This window comes from Lipotes vexillifer, unplaced genomic scaffold (assembly GCF_000442215.2).
Source record: "Lipotes vexillifer unplaced genomic scaffold, Lipotes_vexillifer_v1.1 scaffold49, whole genome shotgun sequence".
Lineage (NCBI taxonomy): Eukaryota > Metazoa > Chordata > Mammalia > Artiodactyla > Lipotidae > Lipotes > Lipotes vexillifer.
This window is the reverse complement of record NW_006790551.1, coordinates 4,557,161-4,563,551: the sequence shown is the minus strand read 5'-3', so window position 1 is coordinate 4,563,551 and position 6,391 is coordinate 4,557,161.

Sequence of the window (6,391 nt, the reverse complement as noted above, 5' to 3'; positions counted from 1 at the left end):
GGCCCGCATACCGCAAAAAAAAAAAAAAAAAAGAACTACTAAAATGCCACGACTACCCACCAGCCTGGCTCTTTCCTCTCAAGTCCAGATTCATATATACAATTCCCTATATGCCATCTCCACGTCCACATACAATATGCATCTCAAAGTTAACATATCTAAAACTAGCTTCAGATCTTCTCAACAAAATATGCTCTTCATTTCCAATGTTACCTCTGTCAGGAAATGGTAACGCCATCTTTTTTTTTTTTTGCTCAGACCCCAAACCTTGGAGTTCTCGACTCCTCTTTGTTATTTTCCCACAAAGTCTATCCAATCCATCAGCAAATCTGTTAGCTATGCTTTAAGATATATTTGGAATAGGATAGCTTTCACCACTTCCTTCTAAACTCGATAATCCAAAGTACCTTATTTCTAGCCTGGATTGTGACAATAGTCTCTTACTTGGTGCTCCCATTTCCACCCCTGTTCCCTTCCAACCACTGCATCCAGGGTCAGTTCTTACAAAAGAGTGAGGATATTCTTTAAGTTTAAATCATATCATATCCCTTTCCTAACAAAATACCACTTATTTCACCAGAATAATGTTTAGAAGTTTTTTATGTTCTACGAGGCCCTATATGATCTGACCCTACATCACCTCTCTGACCTCATCTTGAACCACTCTCTCTAGTTCATTGTGCACCAGCTACACTGACCTCCTTTGACAGTTCTTTAAAAATGTCAGACTCTTACATCAGGGCCTTTGCACATGTGGTTTCTTTAACCTGGAACACTCCTTTTCCAGATAGCTGCATAGATACTGTCCTTACTTCATTTGAATCTCTTGAAATATTATCTTCTCAGAGAGGTCTTCCCTAAACAATCTGTCCACAACAGTAACACCACTTTGCCAACCACTCCTTCCAGTGTTGTTACCACTGTACGTAATTTTTACCGCTTCGTTCACCCGTATGTGTAATTGTTTTTAATTGTTACTTTTAATCATCTGTCTCTCCTCACTGGAATGTAAGGTTTATGAATGGAGAGACTTTGATATTTTCCTACTGTATTCCCAGTGTCTGATATGCATAGGTGTTCAATAAATGCCTATTGAATATAGGATTTCCAATAACCGTGAATACTAGCAAAATAAAACCCCACTAATTAGAAGTAAATGGGAAGATGGCTAGACTGAGTGCAAGATTCTTTTTTAATAGAATGTTTACTTGCAAATTCATGAATTTCCAATCAATAATGGGCAAAACTTACTTGGGGTAAGGTTAAATTTCTCCTAGCTTTAAAGAGTGAAACTCATTTCTAATTACTATATTGATTTTGTATATGCAAATGTGCTTTTAGAGGGCTTGAGAAAGTTTGTCCTCAATTGATTTATCAGGTCTTCCACAACATGGTATCTTTAGTTTGATTGCTAAGTCATTTGATGTTGGTCTTGAAGATGTTCTCAAAACACTTCAGGTGTAAACTTAAGCTCATTTCAGGTCAACTATTCTGAAATTCAGAGTTTAGAAAAGCCAGAATACATAAAGTTTTACAGCATGAATAGTTCTTAGATTATCAATATAATACAACGTATATAGTTATTTTAAATGTGAACATTTATGACTTGACACCATTAATCTATTCATAATTTTTTAATTAATAATAAAATTAGAATTCAAACTATCTAGGAGAAAGGGCTATAAGATTTCTCTCCAGTGTGTGTGTATGTATATATAGATATAGATATATAGATAGATATATAGATATAAAAATATTTTATGTATATATTAGTAATATTAAAATATCTCTCAGAGTAGGGTCTGTGGTACTTACTCTAGTGCCTCATATATTGGATGACAATAGACTTTTTAAATTCACTCAGCAAAATTTGTTGAGCATTTACTGTGTGCCCAGAACTGGGATATGAGGTGAAGGTATAAATACAAATAAAACAAATATAAAAATGTGTTTATTAAATCCAAATTAATAATGATTGCCCATAGTCTTGCCAAATTTTACATAAAATATATCCTCTCCATGTTAAACTTAGCATACAATTCCATAAGTTATAGATTGGTCCCTGATGGAGAAAAAAAAAAATTTATTCCTGAAGACATTTGGTATAACAATATTTTATGTTCTTTGAAAAATAATTTTCCTAAATGAGTAAAACTATCTTCTGGAAAAAAACAAGGCTCAATACAATTTCAAGAGCAATCCAAAAGATAAACAATAAGAAGCACTTTTAGTTTAAACCTCAAATAAAATCCATGTTGAATATATATTTCATAGAGACTCTATAGTGAATAGGGTAGAACATGTTAAAAGTGCATGTCAGAGGAATTAGCTTAAAGATAATAAATCGAATTCTCATACACATTCATGGCTCTGCCAGGATTGGCTGTCTACAAGTTCCTCCAGCACTATGCTCCCTCATCTCAGGTGAGAATAGGTCAGACATGCTGCTGTCTGCCATCAACTACTCAGAAGGAAGTGCGTGTCTCAGAAGAGTCGAAACCGGAAGTTACTATTCAGCTCTTAAAGTCAAAATGATAGTAATTCATCCAAGAACCAAAGGAAAGTCGAAAATTTCAAAAGCTGGTTATTCTCAAAACAGGATACAAAATGAAATATCTTTATTTATTTTCTTTAAAAAAAAAGCTTCTAGATCTAGCAGAGCACTTAATAGCAAACTAAAACATTATTCATTTATTCATTTACGATAATTTGTACCAATGGAGGTAAGCTGTGACTTGGAGCATTTGAATGCATAGATGACTCCAAATCCTTAATAGTTTCTTTTCTCATACATATTTATGTTCATAATTAGTTTTGATGAAGTAGCACCTTATACCTAAATGTTTGCAGAGATAAAATATGTACAACTCTTGTATAACAAGACTTTGAGATCCCTGAACGAAAGGACTAAATCTTGACTCCTTTATACATTTATGCATTATCTAGCAGCACAGTACCTTGCACAGAACAGGTGTTCGAAACACTACTGGCAAATCAATAGTTCTTTATTAAAAAACAAGGCTTGATGCTCATGTGTTTAAAAAAATAAGAATATTTTTAGTCTTCTTGTAGTTATATAACAGATACACAATAATTCTGGATTTTACTTTTTGAACTAACATAAATAAATAAACATAAATTTTGTGTGCTAATTTGGTGATACTAGCTCCCCTAACAGACATATCCCCACATTTCAATGGAGCAACACTAAGAGTTTATTTTTTCTTCATGTAAAGTCCAATGCAGATTTCTAGTAGGTGGGCAGCATTTCTCTATGTGGTAGTTTAGGCACTGAGCTCTTTCCATTTGAGGTTACACCTCCTCCAGGACCCTAGAAGCCTCTGAATCCAGCTATAGGATGGGAGCCCATGGGCTAGAGAATGCATATCTGCTGCTTAACGGCCTTAGCTGGAAAGTGATGAAACACTTCAGCCCACAGCCCTTTGACCAGAACTAGTCTCATGGACCCACTCAGATGCAAGCAGATGCAGGCCGGGAAATGGAGTCCCTACCTAGCCAGATGCTTTGCAGAGAGAAGTATACTAAAGAAGGGGAAATACAACTTTTGGTAGACAGTAAGTTGTTTTTTGCCAAGGTTTTTTTTTTTTTTTCTCTCTCTTTTTCTCCATAAACAGAGGACATTGTCAAAGTCAGCATACAGGAATTGCAGTAACTTTTTGAAAATGTAAATTCCATGTCTAAGGTGATCTGATGCAAGAGGTAATATAATCAAGGACTGCTTGGGCAATCTAACAGGATAAAAAAAAATTGTCAGTAGCAGATAGTAGCACACCTGAAAATATCTAAATAAAAAAGATGATTTGGCTCTATCAGTAGGCCAGCTACGTGGACATAACTAGTCTCTAGTTTATATGCTGCTGTCTAGTTTTCCTTAGAGTAGGGTTTAATTTTGATTAAGAAGATGTGTCTGTGTTGCAACAGTGTGGAACCAGACACACGCATTAAAGGCACATGATGATAATAAGATGTGTTATAAAGTGATTATGATTCATAACATTTTTTTTTTACCACACATACCTCAGCTAGGAGGTGTCCTAGACTTGTAGCAAACTGAAGGGTGTGCCTGAAAAGTGTGCCTTAATTTCCTATCTGTTTCATAAAACTTTTCTATGGTGTTGACTTTTTAAGTCTCTCAGCTTGGTTCAAAGGTATTTTTTTCTGTTTTTTAAAAAAAATACCTGAAAAGTGAGTCCAAATAATGGTGGGAACTGTATCTCTGTTTGCAATATGTGGGAGAGAACGTTGCGGCATTGGAAGTGACCATACCTGGACATGGTTTCCTGCTCTTGCCTCAAGCAGGCCCTCTTCTTCACCCACAGGTCTTGGCATCCCTGCCTTGCTGTGTGCCATCTGGCCAGGGACCAACTTCCCAAATCTGCCTTAGCAACTAGCTCTGCCTATGCTCAGGAGGCTGTTGTTAACAGTCCCTTCCTGAGGCAATACACTGGCCTCTCAGAGCTCATATTTTTATGACAGTTCTACTGGACTAGGCTTTATTACTGGCAAGGGCCCTTTTCAATTCCCCACCCCACACAAATTACCTATCATAGCGTCTGGCATATAAAAAGAGCAGGATACATATTTACTGAATGTACTGTCTGCCTAATTACCGCAAAACAAACCTAGGGTTGTGAATTGGGCAGCAGAATTTGGAGCCAATGGCAGTCTCCCTAAGTCAGGGACATACCCTGCGTGGTCTCCTTTTGCTAAAAAGGCCTCCATAGAGGCTCACCTGCCTCCTAGTTTGAGCTCCTACTTCTTGCAGGCCACACCGCTGAAGCCACACTCCAGTGTCATCAGCCAATTCCTAAAACTTCGTTTTGGGTTTGAACTTTCACTGTTGTGGCCTCTCCCATTGCAGAGCACAGGCTCTGGACGCGCAGGCCCAGCGGCCACAGCTCATGGGCCCAGCTGCTCCGCGGCATGTGGGATCTTCCCAGACCGGGGCACGAACCTGTGTCCCCTGCATCGGCAGGTGGACTCTCAACCACTGCGCCACCAGGGAAGCCCTTGGGTTTGAACTTTAATCTAATCCCTGTCCCCAGCATCTGCTGGTCCTTGGTCCTTGGTGCTGAGGTTGGTTGGGGAGAGGGGCTGTGGAGAGGTGACCTTCTTGCAGAGGGAGACCTGCTCCTCATTCTGTGGCGCAGCAGGCAGGTCAGAAGGGAGCACTTGGGCCACTGTCACTCTTTGGCCTTCCACACCTCCCATTCCATCCTCCACACTCCTTCCAACGGGAGGATACCAGAATGGGGACCGACTTTGGGCTTCAGTGCCCAGCAGGTACCAGGAGCACCAGGTGGTATCGGGTGCTGGGAAGGGAGCTGGGAAGGGAGACGTGGGGTCACCAGTTACGACCAGTCGCGGGGTGTGCAGTGTCAACAGGGAAAAGGCGACCCTCTCTGGTGTTTCTTCCGCCCTCGCATCCCCATTTCTCCCTGGAGACCAGCAGGGCTGCCCCAGGTAACTCAGAGTTGCCCAGGGTCGCTTGGACTCCCGTCCCCATCCTCAGTGGACAGCCCGGTCCCCCGTCCTATAGCGTCCCGCACACTCCGCTACGTCCCTGGCCGGAGACACTCGGGAGCGGCTGTTCCACGGAAGGTGTGGATGCACGGGTGGGAAACATTAATAACCACTACACCCCCCGCCAAAAGCCCCAACAGGAAAACCACCGTACACCCATCACAGGCGGAGCCCGTCTCTCCAAGGTAAGTTGTTTATTCGTCCCCGTTTTGGCGCTTCTCTCTGGACAGCTGAGGCAGCGACAGCAGCTGTGCGGCGAGCCCCGGAGCTCCTCGCGCTCTTCCTTCCTCCGCCCTCTCTCGGTCGCCTCTCACCCCTACCCCCTCCCCTCCTCCCTCCGCCTCCTCCCTTCTTGCCCTCTCGCGGGCCACGCACACACCCGGAGACACCCTCCGCACTTGGCTACTCACACTGCGGCTTAACCCAGCCGACCAGGCACGGTTGCCAGAGCGGCGCGGGGTGTGTGTGCGGGGTCCAGGGGAGGAGGCCAAATGGGGCTGGGGGAGGCATGGTAGAGCCTCTCTCCTCCTAGCCGCGACTCCCTGCCCATTCTCCTTCCCTAATCCTGGGCTGCCAGCAACAGTGACACCTGAGCGGAGACTGGGCGGTGGAGGCAGCAGACCCGCTCGACTGGCAGCCGCGAGAAAACAGAACGGGGGGCGGAGACGAGGAGGAGGAGCGGGAGGCGGGACCAGAGGGGAGCGCCGCTGGCAGTGAGTGACGCGCAAATTAGCCAATGAGCGCCCGCAGCTCCAACGTCGGGGGGTAGGGGGCGGGCTCCGCGGGGAGGAGGAGGCTGCGGAGAGCTAGAGGCGGGGGCCGGGAGGAGGAAGGGGAGGAGGAGGAG